The sequence below is a fragment of the Cephus cinctus genome, unplaced genomic scaffold, assembly GCF_000341935.2.
Source record: "Cephus cinctus unplaced genomic scaffold, Ccin1 Ccin1_scaffold1043, whole genome shotgun sequence".
Taxonomy (NCBI): Eukaryota; Metazoa; Arthropoda; class Insecta; order Hymenoptera; family Cephidae; genus Cephus; species Cephus cinctus.
In genome coordinates, this window is record NW_014333574.1 from 424,559 (window position 1) to 435,213 (window position 10,655).

Genomic DNA, 10,655 nt, shown 5'->3' on the forward strand with positions numbered 1-10,655 from the left:
GGGGGGGGGGGGAGGGAGGGGGGGAAGGAAGGCACGTGCCACGTGCATTCGGTTCGTGGTGTTTCGTATAAGGGAGGTTGGGTTAGGTTGGGTCGATTCGATTTAGAATGCAGGAGTATCTGGACCCGTGATTACAATGCAGTTTACGGTCGGTACTAATGGCATTAGGCAGTTACGCTTCGAGCGTCAAACATTAACCATACACACGTTAGAGAAAATCAAAGCTAAAAGCTTCGTTCTGTCTTACACGTCATACAGCAGGATGCGCAAATTGCAGTAGCTTCTAATTGGAAAGGTTGGCGCTTACGTGTAAATTCAACTTCAATTTACGTGCTCTGTGCACGCGTGCATATTCAATGGCTAATTTATACGAGCTAAATCGTCATTCGATTGGAAACTTCAACTTTAATTCTAACTGGGTATAATTATACGGTAAGCTCGTGCTAATAAATTTAATAATACTTTTTGCAAATAAATTATAACGCCTTATCGAAAAGTCTATCCAACTTGGAATTTTCTCTGTTGTGTATATTTATATGCAATATCATTGTGACAGCCGACAAACATATCGACCTGAACTTTGCGAATTCGTCGAAGAAACTTTTTTCCTTTTTCAACTCGTGTACGACTATGCGGATATGACGCTGGAATAGACAACTTTCGAAGTGTCTTAAAGAAGTTGAATATTTGCTAGGAAAAATTTTTGGCGAATATAGGTTATCGCATGAAAACAACATACGCAGGACCGTATATGCGCGTAGATTCATTTTCAAAATGCGAATATCAATCGAGAGTGTCTATTATACTCTGCATTGCTATCGTTGAGTTTAGTGTCTTTAACTCAAGGTCACTGTAATACTCGTCATACGTATAATATAGCACAATGGAAAAAATCGCAAATCGAGTTATAAAAAAGAATGCTTAAACTCACGTGTCCGTAGGATGCTCGCTTTTTGTTGGAAAATCTGAAATTAAAGAAATATTCGTGTTAGTTTGCATTTTAATGAGCGGTGCAAAAGGGTACATTAAAAGAGTGAATCGGCGGAAGGGAATGAGATAAGATGTAAGAGTTACCGAGGAAAAAAAGAATAAAGGGGTAAAAATGTATGGGGGTCGGTGGGACGGGGGAGAGAGAGAGAAGGAAGAGAGAAGGAAGAGAGAAGGAAGAGAGAAGGCGCAGTCTCGGATTGGCGCGGCGAACATTGGCAAAGGCTGGCCGCGTGTTAGTTGCTCAGTTTCGGTCCAGAGCTAAGCGGGTTTCCTTGCGGATCGAGGCTCTTCGGTAATTTTGTGTTTTTGACAATTTATTCTTATTATTTTATATCCCTGTTAATGGATATTTTGTATAAAATATATATGCACAAACATCGATCGTAGGTAATAACGTAATTTCATTATAAAAAAAAAAAATATATTATTCTGCCTCCGACTCAATCTTGGATATTTTTCCCGAGCATATAATAACAACAACAATAACAATAATAATAATGTCATAATCTTCTTCATCGTACAGTCGTCGCTACGAATTTCTGTATCTATAAACTGAATAAAATTACATACTTAACTCATTGTACAATAAAGCGCTTGAAAATCTATAAAGTTTATAAAAATTGTTTTATTTAAAAAAAAATTTATTGTGGCATCAAAGATTTTTTTTTATCATTTATATCGTTTCTGTACCTTTTTTTTTTAGTGACTGTGCATCGAGTTTGTCGAAAATGAGGAATTGCCTGCTAATGCCGAACGAGCAATAATTGCAAGATTATGCAATTGGAAATTTCACGAGATATTTTATAATTGTTCGTTAGGACGATACGTGGAGAATTGTGATTAACACCTTTATGCTTGTTAATCCAAAATTTACATCGTTAAAAATAATACGAAATTTCGTGCAGTGCAGCATTCCTCGTAATTCCATAGTTGAAGCCCCAAATTATTTTCTCATATCGTTAAACCATTTTAAACAAAGGTATCTTTTTTCGGGTACCAGTGAATTTCTCCTAAAAACTAATTAATTAAATTCCTCGTGCTCGCTCCGAATTTCAAGCAACACTTTAATCCGTGCGCAATTCCACCGTCGTACCAAGAACAATGTTGCTCCACACTTTTTGGTGGTTAATGTGTGCATCGTCTGTAACACTGGGTGCTCTCAGAGCCAAGGAACTTGGCGAGGGTAAAGGTATGTTGCAAATATATTATAAATGCATGCCACGCGTCAAAGTACCAAAAATCAAAGCTGATTCAAAAATTTTGAAAAAAAAATTCCCGACCCACCGTCCAAACGTAACCCAACAAGACGAAGCCTCTAATTTCCTTGTTACAAGAATGAAATTAAAAAAAAAAAACATTTTTTATCCAATTATTATATTCCACTGTATCACGTGTCGCATTGCGATTTGAATCACAAGCATTTTTTTTTAAATCAATAAAATACTGCAAACTCTCCTCATAAAGTACCCATAAATTTAAAGCATCTCTATAAACATATATCCCTTATCTGTAGCGCTTAATCGTATAGCGGATATCAAAGAAATTTTATTAACCAACACAATTGCCCCAGAGCCAACCTTAAATTACAATGAGATTGCACGTCCTTACTTTAGCTTATTATTCTCGGAGATGCGATACGTTAAATCATGTCAAAAGACAAATAGGGTATCGTTGTTCCAGCTACGAATGCACCAGCACAATTGCAATGATAATTACACCAGGTGGTATCGGTGCTTTTTAAAAGAGGCAAATAATATCCCATTCCGGTTAATGGAATCCGCTTTTAAAATCATTGTTGGTCAACTGCATTTAAACGTCGGAAATGCAATTACAGCCAAACACAAAACCAATGAGAATGGAATGATTCGATGCATCTAGAATACACACACACATATATATATATATATATTTATATCAAAAGCAGAGTGCATTACATAATAGGATCAGTACCAATGGACCCACGTATGTATAAATAAATATATAACAAAAATTGACTTTTACAATAATTATATAAAGCCGATCAATATCCTATCGAAAATGAATCGCCGAGTCCAATTTAATTTAATACTTTATTATTTCCACAGAAATTGACATAATCATTTACTATGCACGATTTATTCATACAAGCATGAAACGTCTAATTGATTATCGCGACACGTATATCCGCCATGTAAAATTTTTACCTTTCATTAAATTTTTCCCATAATTTTGTCTAAACCTGTACATGCATCGTGTCTCATTTTTAATTAATCCATCCATAAAGTCAATACTCGTTTCCTTTTTACGTAATACTAAAAAAAAATATTCCGAATCTTTGAAGCAATCGAAAAAAAATATAATACAAGGTCTCTTCGCGCTTCAACAGAAACCTTGACGTCATTGCACTTTGATGTTCACGTGTTATAGGCATCCTGAAAGGTGTGAAAAAAAAATCTTGTGAAAATCCCACGGGAACTCATATAATCCGCAACATGTCATTTTGTACCGAGCTTTTCCATCGGTTCGATTAGAATGGAAAAAAAAGGGGAAATAACTATTGCGTAAGTATAGATCTAAAAGAGAAGGAGCTTTGGGTCTATTATACCATACATCAGTATATTCGAGATATCAGAGCCGAGTACTTGAAAATTTATCACTGATACCATCATGCCTGTCGTTAATAGTCAATTGACAGCCACGTGCCTTGCTACTTCGGTAGCTTCTTGACACGTCAATCCACGTGCTTAGCCAATCAGTGAAGCAAGCTCCCGGAAGGTTTACCCTTTAAGGGAATTGGTTCAGGGAGCCACCTCCCCCCCCCCCCTTAATTTACCGAGAGTACGTTACCCACGTGTGATTCTCTACCAGAAAGCTCGAACCTCAAAGTTCATATATCTCAAATGACATTCGTACGTACGATTGATTGACTGTGATGGTGAACAAGTGTTTTTTGGGTGAAAATAAACAAAAAATGGTCCATCTTCTTAAAAATGACGTATCGTGTCGAACAAAGCTCTTGCAAGCTCCATACGCATTTATTGACGGGGCTCTGAACTTGTATGGAGATTCAAATTCAAGGAAGCATGTAATATACTCCGTTACACATATATTACTTATATGACACGTTAGTGAAGCTGCACTTGCGTATAAATAGTCGCACGAGTTACTCTGGTTCGGGTAACTGGGCGTTAATTTTCCAACGTGGCAAACACCAAATGCAGAATTTAGTCAGTGAAATGGATTCGATGCATTGTTAACGTATGTTTAGGATTAGGTACAGTACGATATATGTGTGTATACATCGAAAAATGGAAATTGGATAACAAAGTACAAAATCAATCAAATTTTTTGTTTGAAACGAGCAAAACGTAAACGTGGCATATATGATTTTTCGAGAGTGTTAAATTATACAAAAAATTGTATTGCCAAATTTTCAAACCTGACAGTTCCTCTCTCGTGGGAAAATTGTATTCTTGTCTCTCCTAATGTGCCACGTTCCTGTGGGATTGTAAAGAAAAAAAGTCATTGAAAAGCGTCATGACAAATAGTCTCTCATCCCAAAGGAACGGCGATACATTCATTCGCACGCTCGTCACGTGCCGATTATTCCTATTAGAAGCACCTGCTGTAAATCTTGGCGGCACTTTTTGAGACTCGAACAAAAATATTCCCAATCCTTTTCTTCCTTTTTTTTTTTTGTTTTCTTAAAAAAAAATTTATCCAAAAATAGTGGAAGCTTAGTCAGACCTAGGGCTCGTCAATGCTGCACGATATGTGGAAATTAATAAAGAGTGACGTCAGTCTTTTAATTTCACGGAACAAGACCTTTGTTTAGGATCACAGTGATGCCAATATTATATGTATATAAAAATTCCTGACATGTATGTAGGGTTGTTCAAGAATACCGAACCGTCTGAACCGTGCATATATTATTAGATGGTGATATGTTTGCAAATGACTTCAGGGATCGATCGAATCAACAGCTTCAATGAAATCTGACCAAATGTTCCCGATCTGAATAACCTGCTGAACTTTTATTTCGATTAAGCTCACGAATAGGGAAAGGTCAAAGGTGAACACGAGGCTCATAAGGATTGCCAACTATTTCGCGATGAAATCTAATGAAGCGATGCTGTTCGCACTGAGCGAGAGGGGAATCTTCGAGATGGCATTATCGGAATGGCCGATCTTTGACGTTCGCGTGTGACCGTGTGAATTTAATCGAGAGAAAATGACTAAACGATGGAAATCCAATGCCGGTATAATTTATCAAGTCTTTTATAGTGCATGAAGGTGGATTAAGTTGCACGTACCAATATATTTTGAACATCGAAATAATAGTTTTCGGTTCAGCGGGCGAAACGGGGTCCATTATAGAAATGGGCTGAAAATGAGAAAAGGAAGAAAGGCTATTGGAAATAAAGACGGTTGTACGAGTGGAGAGATAAGTGGCGAAGGAGAAATGCATTTTACGTTGGTAAACGTACATTTACTTAACCCTCTCGAGATTCAGGCATATTGCAAGAGTGCAGAGGCGGGTTCGAAGACCGAAAAGTTTTCCAGTGATGCGGAATGCGCTTTCGACTGGGTCCACATCTTCTTCTTATTTTTTAAGCTCAAGTTCAAACTTTGTAATTATTGTGTAAAGGAGGATGGAGACTCGGCGAGCTATGGCCAAGTAATGTGCGGGAGAGAGATAAGTACTCTAATTAAAAAGGTCATCAATGCAGTGTCACTGCACGATGATTCTAGGAATCAGTGCAATTTTAATTGAAGTAAATAAATGCATTAATCATCGTGCAATTAAAATGGGCATGCTGGATTTTTAATGGTTCGTAATTTTTTTTTTTTTTTTTATAACAAATATAGTATATATAATATATTCAATACAATTTATGACATTTTTGTAAATATTTTCTGGTGTGACACATAGTGAAAAAGTAATAAACGTTGTTAATCGTTGTAATTAATATATGACGATTTGTTTGACTTGTAAATGTGGCGGCTAATCAGGATTTTATTTAAAAAAAAAAAATATTATTGATTTTTCATATATTACAAGCAAATCCATTTCACCCCGAGCGACATTATTTCATGCCAATTTATTACGGATTAGCCGAATTTCTCTGAAGGTAAAGCGGGTTTGCGAGAAAGTCAACGTTTTCCCGATAATGCCCAGAAAAAGAAAAAGATTCAGCACGGTACTTTTGCGTACGTTTACGATAATCACGGGGATTACGTCAAATTTGCGTTCGAGCGACGTTCAATAAATTACTAGAGTCCTAGGGAATTTTCAGAGAGTTCGTCAAACAGTTGCAAAGTCATACAAGCATCTACGGTCTGCCGAGTGTCAACGACTTTGGAATAATGATTGAGAAGAAAAGAAAAAAAATTAGGCATCCAGTAAGATACTTAGGGCGATAAGAAAATTGACAAAATTTATCACACCACGTGGGGAATTCGAGAAATGTCTAATTTGCATTTTTATAAATGATCCTGAACAAGTGGACTTTATTACAATTCACCGCGAAGATAAAACGTGGTTGTTTTTTTATACCTTCTATCTCGAAGCTCATAGCGGATCTCGGAGAGGAAAGTTTGCGAGTGAATAAAATCTTATCGAATCGTGAAATCAACCATGTCGAAAATTCGAGCGGAAACCAAGAGAAAATGAGAAGACGAATTGCGCGAGTGGAGGCGAAGAGGAAATAGGAAACGAAGGGATAGGAGGTCATAGGAGAAATGGAATCTCTTATTCTTCTTTAGTCGCGTCCTGGAATCCCTACAGTCTTCTACTTTAGCACTTGACATTTATTCTTCTAAAGTTGGTACACGAAACAGTATGCCCAGGAGCAGTATGCAGACGAATGCAATATAAACGTATAACGCAGCGAAAGACAGAATCAAAAAAATCAAGAGAAAGATTAAGGACGTAAATTTGGCAGTGATAAAAATTCAAACTCAGGTATAAAATTGTTGAAATATAAAAAATATAAAAATTCCCAAAAAAAAAACATATTTAAATCCTCCCACACACGTATGCGCATAGTCGCGGCGGAAATTCAATTTCGCCGGAGGACCACTCTACATATGCTGAAAGTCATTTTGAAAGTACACAGGGCGGAATGACTATACGAGAAATGGGCAATTTAGGAAAGAATGACCAAATTCCTGGTCTCCTTTTTCATCTTTAGCGTCCCTCGTTCTGCCCAAAATTCACTTTCTTCCTGATTGTTCACAAATAAATAACCAGCCAAACGAAGGTGGACGTTATATCATATAACGTTCAACGTCAACCCTCTATTTCCTGTACAGCTCGCACTGCGATTGGCTGCTCCATTTTTTCCACCCTAAAAAAAATTGAATTCGTAAAACGAGCCTACCCTCGCTGCGTTAAACGGCAAATTGTTCGATTCAATTTTGACATTATTGACCCCAGCAACTGTGAGGTTTCAATCAAAAGTAGGTCAAATAGAAATGGAAAAAACTTTTAACCAGAAAAAAAACAGCAGACCTGGTCGATGCTACAGCCGGTATTACCTGAGAGTTGAGGTGGAACAGTCTCCAACTCCGCCGAAACGAAAGCTCTGACAGAACCTTTTGGAATGGACGGTAGCTTAGCGGATCCTGAGCCTCAAGCTGCCCGAGAACGTAACAGAACTGATGTGTTGATTGTCAGATGTGTTTCTGAAGTACCACCCGATCAATTGGAGGCTAATGGTATTACGCGTTTATCGCTGTCTTCGATCTCGCGGTTTACGAGTGTCGCGATTATCATTTGCAAAATCGTATTCAGATCGCAAAACCTGTTATCCTCTATTTACACGCCCGTAAAAAGATAACAGAGCTACATAAAAAAACAGAATATTTAAATTAAAAAAACAAATGCATAATAAGTATAACAAATACGATTCGAATATATGTAATTAAAAAATATAGAACCAAATTTTCAATTAATTTTTCAATTTTCCTATCCAGAATCTCCCATCACCTGTTTCCCTTGAAAAATATTTTTATCAAATATTTTCCACCTATGTCATACCGAAGTTATCAATCATATCTCCACGTTCATTCGTACTAGATTCGATTACCAATAACGTGTCGATGAAGGAAAAAATTTTTTCTTCGAATCAACCTAATGTTAAGTATCTTTGACTAGTTATCTCAAATCGTTCGTTAAGTCATTTATCATTGCGATAAATGAGATGAGTGGAAAAACTGAAAATTTACTTTTCAATTTCACATATGTACGTTCCTTGTCTATCGACCAAGGTGAGACTCAAATTTCCTGACCGGAAAACGTATATTAACGACAGGAGAACAAATGATCGTAAAAATATAATAAATGCTTATCGACTTTTACATTGGCCCATATAAAACAAAAGCCAGCGAGTATCGTGCGAGACACTGTAAACTGATTGCTTTAATTACCAGAACGTTTTCTGCTAAGAGGCCAATTTAGTCGTCTGGCAAAGCTCGCGAGCCGAGTAATAGGCAGTTCGGCGTGAATTTAAAAAAAAAATCGACATAAAGGAGGGGAAAAAAAAGTTGAGCGTCCTGAAGAAAAAGTAGTTGAAAAAAAGCTGAAAATCAAGAGAAAGAAAATAAAGAGTTGCAACGGTCCAGCTGGAATTCGCTTGTCAGGCGAGTTAAAGGGGTTGTGCACACACATATATATTTTATCTACCCCTCTTTCTCATAGGAAATTTTAATACCACCCCCTAGCACTGCCATTTTACATCCTCCCGCAAAATACTAGCGTATCGATTACTGATTTTAGCCAGGAAAAACAGCTTATCTAAAATCGTCTGGTGTCTTCGTATATTCTACGTCACCCGGTATATACATATTTTATATCCAAGGAACTGCTCGAAAGGTGACGTAAAGATAGGAACAGCAAGACAATGTTTGTGCCTTGTCGACAAAGTGGGAGGCTGGAGTGATGATAATAAAGATCGATATATTACGTGATTGGTATAGCAAGACATTTTTCTTTTTGAATTTCCCGCGAAAATTGGATACCTACTCTCATCACTCTGCGCCTATACTCTATATAAAGGGATGGATATCCGACAAAGAGAGACCGTAAAACAAATTTATGTGATAACTTCGGTTCTTCATTTTTTTTTTTTTTTTTTTATCAAAAATTTCCAAATCTTATAAATCGCACAGGATGGGTCTATTCCCAGATCGTACGTTCAGCGCTATCTAAAGCTCATTGTTTTCTCCTCGCATCAGTTCTCACCATGTGGGTCAATCTTGTCAAAGCCTGATATGTTTGCTACCCTTAAATATCTCACCCGGTTGCTATCAGATGAAAAAGTTGACCTAGGAATTATCGAATGTCCATTATCGTTATCGTCAAAGTGCAGCCGGTCTGTTGGTCCAGAAGTAAATTCCCATCTGTACCTATACAGGCATAAGTGTATATACATATGTACCTGCAACGAAGAAAAATTTAATAAGCTTTCCAGCGAATAAAGAAAGTTCACGTATTACCTAATAACGTGATTTTCGCGAAAATACCTTAAAAAAAAAAAATTAACAATCAAAACCATAGCTAGACAACGATAAGCGTTAACGATTATTCAACTAATTGCGAGCACTACCTTGAGGCAATGGCTTGACTAAATTTTCTGTTTACCTATCATCCCTTGCTAACACCATTATGACCACGTGTTCCTATCTCCTGGTCAGGATCCTAAGCTCTAATAATTTGTAACGACAGCCTTTCGAGGCGGTAAGGACGATTCAGCGAAATAACGTCCAACGGGTGGTCAGTAAGGACGGAAAAGGAGGCTAGGCCGGCAAAGGGGTGAGCTTGCGGTGTCCGAAGGGTTTTGTCAGGGAGGTTAGGTCAAGGGTCGGTATAACGTGGAGTAGACGGTGAAGTAGCTTCGTTAACTTATTATTAATGTAGATGGGGTTACATGGAGAAACTACTTTGTAACTCGTAAAAGCAGTACTGCCATTTGGTGCTAGGAGGGTCGGGGAGGGGGGGGGGCGGTTGAACATAGAAAGGGGTGGGAGGGTGGAAAAAATCCAAAACTCGCGTAACTCAACAAAAAGGCTAAGGTATTGAGGTTTTGGTCTGTAGTATATTTCCCCCTTGCCATTTTTTTATTATTTTTTTCTTCCATCCATTTAACCAGTACAGCCAACCGAGGGATTTGATTAAATTAAATTTCCAGCTAATTGGAAAGTGGCCAAGGGCGATCCTTGTCTCCCGCCATCCTTTTGCTCTGTCGTACCAGACGGAGCAGCAGGTCAGTTGGCAATCGTTGGCAAACGTGAAATTCGCAATTCGCGTTAATGCAGTTAACGTGTTTTTCCAAAGAGATCGTTTTCGGGAAACCAGTTGGCGACCCTGCGGAATATCTCTCAGGTGAAGAGGTTAATAGAACGATCGTCAAATACGTATAGGTAGACACCCTACAGAATTCATTTTTTTTTTTTACGAGTGTATATATATATACATACGAACTAACCTTTGGTGCAATCTCACGGGCTACCATTTTCGAGGAGCCGATTGGATGGTCAGCGTCGAGACGCTTTATCTCCATCGCATAAAAACTCCCTACGCTACGAATCTTGTCCCTTCCTTACAGGGTGGCCATAAAGGGATGGCGACGATGACGTTCTGATAACCTTGCTTCAGTAAATTTTCAGGGTAGTACCGAGAGAAC

The 10,655-nt window shown here is 37.9% G+C and overlaps 1 protein-coding gene and 1 long non-coding RNA gene across 19 annotated transcripts in view; one reads left to right on the forward strand and one right to left on the reverse strand.

Moving 5' to 3' along the window:
* The window catches only part of LOC107271857, a 68,151-nt gene extending 67,069 nt beyond the window's left edge, over positions 1-1,082 (reverse strand). Inside the window, exon 1 of the long non-coding RNA XR_003061000.1 lies at positions 932-1,082. This is a non-coding gene — a long non-coding RNA (uncharacterized LOC107271857). The remainder of the gene's footprint in view (positions 1-931) is intronic.
* The window catches only part of LOC107271854 (suppressor of lurcher protein 1), a 207,028-nt gene that overhangs the window by 158,887 nt on the left and 37,486 nt on the right, over positions 1-10,655 (forward strand). The window lies entirely within an intron of this gene.